General features: G+C 43.2%; 1 pseudogene; it reads left to right on the plus strand.

Moving 5' to 3' along the window:
* The first annotated feature begins 8501 nt into the window (after window positions 1-8501).
* LOC119321287 lies at window positions 8502-9538 on the plus strand (annotated as a pseudogene).
* Window positions 9539-10131: the final 593 nt, after the last annotated feature.

The following is a 10131-nucleotide window of genomic DNA, read 5'->3' on the forward strand; positions in this document are numbered from 1 at the left end:
CCATGTTGTCCAGTAGCTCATTAGCTGCAGCGATGAGGACGTGATTATGATAAATAGGACTTGAGCACTCATTGCATTGGCAACAGTTTTGTGCCCAGGCACTGGCAATATGGTGAATCTTGAGTATCTAGCTTCCTTAGAAGACATGTCTTCGGTGCATGAACTCGCTTGGGATAACACTTGTTGGCACGAGTAATGGAGGAGGTTGCAGTCTTTCAAGAGAAGAGAAGGATGAAAAAAACCCGGAAAAAGCAGGAGAGTTTCAGATCACTTCATGCCTTCCCATGTTAGCGGTATGCAACACAACATTATGAAATACCTCCATCTCTTTTTTCTTTGCTGCATGAAACCTTTTATATATTTCTATAGCTCGCATTCATGTTTTTGTTGGCTAATGTCTTTTTCCATTCTATGCAGATCATATACATGGATCATATTGATACCCCGGCCGGCCTCCGAAACGAGCATGTCATTGATTATTCCATGTCGAGGATACGTTTTGTTTGTCAAAAGGATTTTGATTTGTTGGATAAAGTCGACAAGAACAAGCTCACTCTTGTCCAGCCTTTCTACGGGAAACACACCCAAGTAATTTTGCTACATCCCATCTATATATTTCCTTTGCCAATGGAGTCTTACCACCCCCCCCCTATTTTTTTGCTCACTGAATTTGCATGTAGCATTCTTTGCTTTTATATTTAGCTTATGGCAACCTTCTTATTTCCGCCACTTATGTTTTGTTTTCCTAGATCTGGAGTTTGTGCAACACCCCCTATGCAGCACAACTCATGGGATAGGAAGTTGGTGCTGAAGCAGCCAGTGGGCAGGGAGTTGGTGCTGAAGCAGCTAGTGGCCAAGGAAGGCAAATTTAAGGTGCTAAAATTCAAGCAAAGGACTCTCAATCAAACGAAGCTCAACCAAATGTTGATGTTGAACCACACCTATCATCATTGCTCAACGATTGGCTGTAGAAATCATTCTCTAACATGCAAGATCTAAGGGTACTTTTTCCCCATCTACATTTTCTCTTTTTTTGTATTCATTTTCATCTCTCTTTTTTACCTTTGGATTTAAATTATATTTTGTACCCAATTGCAAGTGTATACGTTTTTGCTACATCCTCCACTCTAATGTGCTAAATCCATGTTCTGTTTTGCTTCATAGGTGGTTTAAGTTCATACCCACTAGTTTTTTGCTACATCCATATGTCTAGTGTGCTACAACTACATTCTGTTTTTGCTTCATCCATATCATAAATTTGCAACAGCCATATTAATAATTTTCTACCTAGAGGTATAGATCATTTGTTTTTGCTTCATCCATGACAGTAAATTGCTGCAATCACACTGTTTATTTATACATAGTGATACAGCAGCATACCTACCTGTTTTTTCGCTTCATCCATACCTCTGTGCTACACCCCATTTGTGTTTTTTTACATCCATACTTTTCAAAATCTGGAGGATACAGATGACTAAAATGTTCAACACTTACCTTCTTGTAGGTACCAACTCAGTTCCAAATGTTGTATGACAAGCACAAGTGTATTTTTGTAGTGGAGGTGGATGATGTAGTAGGCAAGTTTGGACAGTGTTTAAAGGGATTGCAGTGCAACTGAACGACCACTCTCCTTCGTGATGTTGGAGACGCCATCACAGCTACCGATGAGCCCAACTTTTCCTTTGCAGCACCTAGTATGGATGAATGTCGCGGAAAAGATAATGGCATTGATGCTCAAGCTCAAGGTGAAGGTACAACACCTAGCATGAACAAGGATGAAGTCAATGGAGAGCTGAAAAAGAACCAAGAAGTTGCAACAGAGGCTGCTGAAACTCATGAGCAACAAAGAGTGAGTTTCAAGATGGAAGGCAACGTCTCACCTCACAGCCCCCACTCTTCTATGATGCACCCAGGAGTGCGACAACCGGCATTCAGGACGATGATCCATCATGTGAGTTATTCCCAAAGGGCTCCGAAGACTATGAGTTGATGCATTGGATGATGAGCCTACAATCAGGAATAGCACAGTCAGCCCCATCTATGCCAACATCCCTGTGTTTCCTGTTTCATACGACGATGACAGCCCAAGTATGCTTCCTTCCTCCTGAATCATTTCTTTTTGTTTTCCTCCATGTCATTTTTTCGCATTTGTGTGATTGTAGCAAATTCTTTTGTACAATCCCTTGTAAACTCATCCATTTATTTTTTGCTATAGCTCCTATGATGGTCGCTATAGAAGAGCAAATTGTTGATGTAAGCAGCGGCCATAGCACACATGACAAGAACACTAGGAAGAAGAGGATGGCTAAAGTTCCGGCCGTAAAAAATACCAAGGCAAAGAAGCAAAAGGTCGATGAAGTTGCAGCTATGTATGAGAAGTATGTTCAGCATGGAAAACCATTGAGGAAATCAGTCCCCAATGAACAAGTGTGAGCTACCTAAGCCCCATTTGTTTTTTTATTTTGATTTTGATTTTTTATGCTCGAAAGAAATGGTTCATTCGGCTACAACTATGGTAGCATGAAACTTTTTGTCAAGATAGGTGGATTTCTCATTGGATACAAGAAATTCCTTGTATGCTTTAAGCCTCACGAGGATATGAATGATGAGGTTATGTCACTATGTATCGAGATGAACAACCTCGCATTTCGTGTAGGAAGCAATAGGGCTGTGAAGAAATACATGTTCTCGGTCCATGGGGTGGTAAGTTTTTGTAAAAACAAGCAATGCTTCATTCCTATTTTCTTCACATTATTTTTGCAACACACACTAACCAGTTTGTTGTTTCTTTCAAGTAGATGCTACTAAAACAAGACCCATCAACCTTCCAACCATCAGTTCTCATGCCCGAGCTTGAAAGGGCTATCACAAAGTTCAAGGTTCAAAATTTTGACCTTCTAAGTTTCCCGAGAGCCTTCTTTTGTTTCACACCACAAATACTTTCAAATATGTATCCAACGATGCGGTGCGGCTACAACATTTTCGTTTGTTCTGAGTCCCTTTTGCCTTCTTTTGTTTCTCCAGCTTTTTTTCACAATTGTTCATGATCGCCATTGGATAGTTGTTTCTGCAAACTTTCTTCACAAGCAGTGGAATGTATTTGACTCAATCCATGCAAAAGGGAAACAATCTCCTTTCAAGAAGCAGGCCAATAACCTGGTAGGCTCATGCTCTGTTTTTAATTTTTGTTTTCCCTCGATTCGTCTTACATAAATCCGCTACTGTCATCTTTACACACCTCATTTTCTTTCAAACTTTTGTGTCTGTTTTTGGTGTTAGATCACAAACTTTGCAGCTCTCACACAAGAGTGCGACGACTTTAGTGTCAATGTTGGATCCTTTGCCCGTGTTGACCTAGAGGACTACCCAAAGCAAAATAACATGTGAGTTTTCTTTTTTCTTTTGCTTCAATCATGTGTTCCTTTTCAACATTTTGGGTGTTTCCACTGTATATGGGAACTATGATGGAGAACTTTTTTTATCTCACAGGTGTGATTGTGGTTTTTTCGGGCTCAAATATGTGGAGAACTATGATGGAAAGGCAGTGGGAGAGTTTAAGCAGGTACACACTTTTTTTGTCTTGTCATTTTGTTACAATCTACTTTCTTTGTTTTCAATACTTATGCAGCAAAAGAATAACTAGTAACATACTTGCTTCTTTTTGCATTCTTTTTTACAGGAAGACATGCCATGATACCGCATGGATCTGGCATACAACCTCTTCATTCACCCAATGAACAATGCCCCAAAGGAGCGAGCATTCAAGGAAGAGTTGGCGGCTTGATTTTCTGGAAGGTTCAAGCCGAACAAGCTCGTTTCTTCGTCAGGTCTAGATCATGACTGAGGTGGTAGTGTTTTGATAGGATTAGAGTAGTGTGCGTTGGTATGTAAAGCGATGATACCTCCGGCAAAAAGATGTGTTCTTTTGGTATGTAAACCGACGATATTTTTCTTGGGTCCATAACTTGATCTTTGCATGAAGCACTTTTTATGTTGCCAACATGATTATGCAAGGACAATTGCTGGAGTATAAATCTTTTTGTTTTTTTGTTCTTTTGCTGGATGTGAAATATGAAAATATTTCAAACTTCACCCATCGAAGTTTCAAGGGAATCTCTCTGCTTTTTTTCCCTCAAAATATTTTTCTGAAAATAATATGTGAATGCTACATTGACACACTTTATTTGCTAGAAGCTCATAGAAAATAGCTACAACCTTCTGTCAGATTTGTTGCAAAGCCAAAATATACATTTTACCTGCAAATTAGCTGCATCACTACATTTTTTTGCTGGAAGTATAATGTAAAATAGCTTCAAAAGTTATATGCAAAAAAAAACTACAAAACATTGCTATAGTGCTACATTGTTTTGCAATTGATTTGCTACAAGCTCACATAAAATGGAAACATGTATAGCCAAATTTTGCTGCATAGCCAAATCATTCAAGGCTTTTCCTTTCCCAACATGTTATTTTGCTTCAACCATATTTCCTAAGAGCTGCAAACATATTTTTAAAAAGCTTCAACCATATTTCCTAAAAGTTGCAACCATGTTTTTCAAAAGCTTCAACCATGTTACTAAGAAGCTGCAACCATGTTTTTCAAAAGCTTCAACCATGTTTACTAAAAGCTGCAACCATGTTTCTCAAAAGCTTCAACCATGTTTCTAAGAAGCTGCAATCATGTTTTCAAGAAGCTTCAACCATGCTTTTCAAAAGCTTATATCATGTTTTTTTAAATGGATCAAGTTGTGGTTACACCAACCGTTGAGTACTTTTTTCAAAAAATTAAGGGAAAAAGCATTCTGCTTTTTAAAAAAATTCTACAAATTTGGCACCATCATACGACAAAAAGTAAGCTCTCACAAACATATAACAGTAAGAATCGTTTTAAATCAACTCCCGTAAAAGGCAACATTCTACTTTTTCAAACCAAATATGTAGTAATATGTTGCAATCCTACAAAACAAACATTTACAACTAGTCAACACAACTATTTTTTGTAAGCATATTATCATAATTCTTGCATATGCATAAAAGTCATGGGGTGTTACAAGGCAATTCATCATTTTTTCCCTCATGAAACATCCTAAAGGGTAAGGATTGTTTCGACACTCGGAGCTTTCGCGCTCGCACTCGCAGCAATGAAAGCAGCAAGGAGTTGAGAGTTCTTCATGTTGTGATCCTCATCTTCACAATATTTGCATGGAGTCTTCTTTTCCCTTGGCTTTGGAGCTTTCTTCGAATTTGTTGCGTCCTTATTTGATTTCTTCTTCATTTTATCTTCTCGAAGCTCAATTAGTGGCTTCCTTCGCTTCTCTTTTTCCTTTGGCATCCCCTTCTTTGCTGACTTTGGTGGGTTCTACAGTCCTACGGGGGGTGGATCCCGATGCCCTGTACTTGGACCCCCGGAGACTTGTTCATTTGCTGCATGACCTTGGGCTTCTTCATCTCCTGCAATCCCATCAGTTGCTCTAGCTTTTATTGCAGCAACCCCAACACGGTCCTGCTCAATTAGGCCACAGACAAAACTATAAGCTTCATCATTAAAGCATGCATTAGAAGCAAGTTTCCCAAACTTCCGGCAGAGAGAGATAAACTTTAGGGTGTTTGTTGTGGGGACGCCGAAGTGCATAGCTCTCTGCCCATCGCCCGGATCAGGCGCAAGGTCAGTTGCTCTCTTAGACCATCTTGGAAGCATGTAAGTCGCATGGATTGTTTGCTCGTTCAGGTGCACCATGACATGGATGGTATGTGGGCAGATCAGCCCACACATCTCAAACATGTTGCAGCTGCACATGTATGTCTGATCTTCAGGGGCAACACACACCATGTACACTTTAGGGTTGATGCCATCATTTGCAACAAGGCGAAACTAGATGACATCCCCTTACACCTGATATTGCAGCCCAAAGCCTGTTGATTTAACCAATAGTTTTTGAAACTTGGAAAATACCTCTCTGGTATAGAAATCCGCACCCTGCTTTTCAATGTTGTGACTCCAAACAAAAAAGCTTCCAACATCAATAAAAATTGCTACATATGTTTCAAATTAAATCTACAACCAAACTGTACTTGAAAACAGGTAAAAAAAGATAGCCAGAGAAACTAAAAAAAATGCTACATGACTATGGACTTACTTGCCCCAGAGTGGTGGCCTCGTCATTTCCTTGATAAAGCCAGCATTTTCCTCACGGTCAAGCATTAGCTCCTGGCAAAGCTCAAACTGTTGAACAAATGTCCAAACTGAGTCTCCATGATGATTTAAAGTCTTGAAGTAGAAATTCAGGCCCTCGGACCGCCCGATTGTTCCTTTGAATGGGAAGAACGTATTCCTAAAGTACACAAGAGCCCACATATGCCTGTTGTTCCACATGTTTTTGAGGTGTTTCTTATCAGCCACACTAAATAACTCGACCATCTGCTTCCACCATTCTTCAAACTCCTCAACGGTATCTGAACTATTAATGCAATCATAGAATGCTTCAGCAAAAGGCTCATCCTTTCCCATCATCTTCCCTAGTTTATTCCTTGCAACCTGGAAGACGTGCCACTTGTAACATCTATGTGTTGAATCTGGGAATACCATTGAGATGGCTTTAGCGATTACCTGGTCTTAATCATTCATAATGTTCAACGGATGCTCGTTATTCATTGCCAACGTCAATTGCTGGAAGACCCACTTGAAAGTTTCAATGGTCCCATTAGGCAGCAAAGCACACTCCAAGCAAACGGTGTGTGTGTGGTTGTTAATGCCAACAATCGGAGCAAAGGGCAGGTTATAGCGATTTGTGCAGAATGTGGTGTCGAAAACCACACAATCTTTGTACTTTGGATACAAGGCCCTTGTTCTCCCATCAACCCAGGGAAGTGCTCTAACAGATCCATATTCTTCCAGCTAAAAAGAAGTTGGGGTTCTCCATTTGTCTTCTCTCAAAGTACTCAATGGTCAGCTCCAAATCACGCTCTGACAGACCCCTTCGCAAGTTTGCTCTTGCATTTGTCACATCAATCTTCACATATGGCAAACTCCTTGGATCGCAACACCGTGCATCTCCAAGCAAGCCCACCATATTAGTCATTGATATGTTGCGATAGTGCAACGAAGTGATGTACTGCATGTCTACATCCGGGATCTTTCTATGAGAGTGGCAAAATCCCCGACGACCTCTCTGTAACATCAGCTACTGTGTGTGATCGGCCTAAAAAGCTGTCACAACACAGCTACCGTCTTTGAGGCTAAGACCCATATGAGCCTTGCAATCGTACTGCTCCAACCTGTTTCTTCTCCTCTTGTCGCTCACATCCATATAGACCAGCTTGTTTGCTTGCTAATTTTTTTATTACTAGCATAGCTCATATCAACATCATCACATTGATTTGTTGCAGCGCCGTCAGAAATGCTTCCATCGACATTATTCGAAGGATCTTTCCGTGAGTGTATGCACTCAAAAACTCTATAGATTAGAATGCGCTTCTGCTCCGAGCTTTTTTCCTACTATGCCTTGATGTCACAATGCGAGTTCTGAAGCCCGTCTTCGAGGCATATTCATTGTAAACGCGCTGAGCTTCTTCAACAATGTCAAAAACCATTCGAACAAAAGGGAAAATTGGTTGTGATGATATATCTTCATCTGGTTCATCAACAAGTATTGCAGCATTTCCATTGGCATTGTCACAGGCAACTTGGGCATTTTCATGATTTGGAGCTGCACCATCCGTGTTCAGCTGCAAGGAATCATCACTATCCGTTCCCAAAGTATCATTCAGATCAATGTCATCCTCTTCTTCTTGGTGCGCAACATTTTGCAGATCATCATCAAGGAAAATCGATGGCTCCACAGCAACATTCTGCAACAAAATCAACGCCCAAGTCAATTTTTGTTTTGCTGCGTGCGAACAAAAAAAGTGGATGCAGCATGTCATTCACAATTCCAAAACAATTCCTGCATGTAGCATTTGGGATGTAGCATGTAACATACAGGAAGTAGCATGTAGCAGTGCAATACATACTTGTAACATTTTACTAGCAGACAACAGGAAGAAACATTTTACTAGCATTAATTGACAACATCTCAAAAATATTTCAGAAAAATCAACACAAGTATTTTGACATCTTTTTTTCATCTCATGCTCATCAATTGAAATCAAAGGTTGCAACATTTTTTGTGAACGAAAAGATCTAGGGTTTGCAATTGAAATTCATACCAGATTAATTTCATCCCGGCCATGCCATGCTACATCTTGGAAGACCACACCAGGGTTGTAGTACAATTGCAGCACCGGTCCACACTAACTGCATCGGACGGCTGGTGCTTGACCGACCCAATAGTCGGGCCGGCGCGCCGGCAGATTGCTGCCCTTAGCCCACTACACTCTCCACAAATACGTCCCGTAAGCGCAATGCTTCCTCACACACTCCCTCGCTCCTAAAATTCCAGTCACGACTCACAAGCTCACTGAACACAAGCGCTGGTGTGGCGAGAGCACGAAGCAGAAAATGACTGCCCGCGCCACGGCAACGTTCCTCCCTCCCCGTCCTCTCCCTGCTCCTGCTCCGTGCCGGTGCGGACGACGACTCGGCGTTCGTGTACGCCGGCTGCTCGCAGGGGCGCTACGACGCCGGGACGCAGTACGAGTCGGGGGTGGACTCCGTGCTCACATCCCTCGCCAACAGCGCGCCCTACACCCCCTACGCCAACATCACTTCCCCCTCGGCTTTACCCCCGTGGCCGGCCTCTACCAGTGCCGCTCCGACCTCCCGGCCTCCGTCTGCACCGGCTGCGTGCGCTCCGCCATCGCCAGGCTCTCCTCCCTCTGCTCCTGGTCCGCCGGCGGCGCCGTGCAGCTGCGCTCGTGCTTCGTGCGCTACGGGAACGACTCGTTCGTCGGGAAGCCGAACACGGCCGTGCTCTTCAAGAAGTGCGGCGGCTCGCCCGGGGACGCCGGCGGCGCCGCCATGAGGGACTCGGCTCTCGGAGGGCTCGCGTCCTCGGTGGCGCCCGCCGGGGGAGGCTACCGCGCGGGCGGAGCGGGGGGCGTGCAGGCCATGTCGCAGTGCGTGGGGGACCTCGACGCCAAGGCGTGCTCCGACTGCGTCTCGGCAGCGGCCGCGCAGCTCAAGGCCGGGTGTGGCTACGCCTCAGCCGGCGAAGTGTACCTCGGCAAGTGCTACGCGCGCTTCTGGTCCAACGGTGGCGGCTTCGTCAGCGGCGCAAGCTCGGGAAATGGATACGGATTTGTGCCGCGCATGCACGGTGAGCGGCTGGCTCTTGCTGTCGCTGGTTTCTTCGCTTCGTTGGCCTACTTTTCAGTTCTACTCGTCTAGTTACGGTCGCAGTATAGATCAGATGTTAGCTATGCTGTGTTATTGCAAACACGTATGTCCCGTATTGAATTAGATACAGTCCAGTCTTGCCCTTGTGTAGCAAAATATCATGTTGATTCGTACGTGTAAGCTGGGTTTTCTGAAGTGTGTAATTATAAATATCATGTTGGTTCGTACTGCCATGTATCCATGCATGCATGTATGCTTCTCATAGCCTCTCAATGATTATGGTACCAAAACAACCACATGAAAACAATTCAGATAACCATAAACACACAGAGAAGGCATACACATCTGAGGCTTTATCATTCTACACTCACAAGTACATCCAATAATATTTTGTGGGCTCATAGCCAGGATGCAAGGACTTACTGAACCGACTCATCATGCTGCGCTCTCAAAGGCATGCATGTGACAGGCACACCAGAGTGTGGATAAAAAAGAGCTTTAGTTTTGTCCGGCTTTACCTTTGCTTTTGATGTGGGATACCTTTATTAATAGGCGCCACTAAGCTCATCTCAAGTTTTAGCACAGTAGCATATCGCAAAGTGGATTCAAATGATTCAGCTTTTGCGCCACAAAAACTTGAAAGAATGGAGGGGATATCTCTGGTACCCAACTGTACAACGTTAGTGGCTCGCGTGGTTCTTGTCTTTGGTAAGCTTTTGGGGCTAGTTTTCTAACCCTTCTTCCACCGTTCACTAGGCAAGCAGGCATGTAAGTACTTTGGATTAAGTTAACACGATGGCTCGCTGCGACCGTTACACTGCCGGTGCCGGCATAGGAAACTCGGCTCTTTGCTGGAT

This window comes from Triticum dicoccoides, chromosome 6B (assembly GCF_002162155.2).
Source record: "Triticum dicoccoides isolate Atlit2015 ecotype Zavitan chromosome 6B, WEW_v2.0, whole genome shotgun sequence".
NCBI lineage: Eukaryota > Viridiplantae > Streptophyta > Magnoliopsida > Poales > Poaceae > Triticum > Triticum dicoccoides.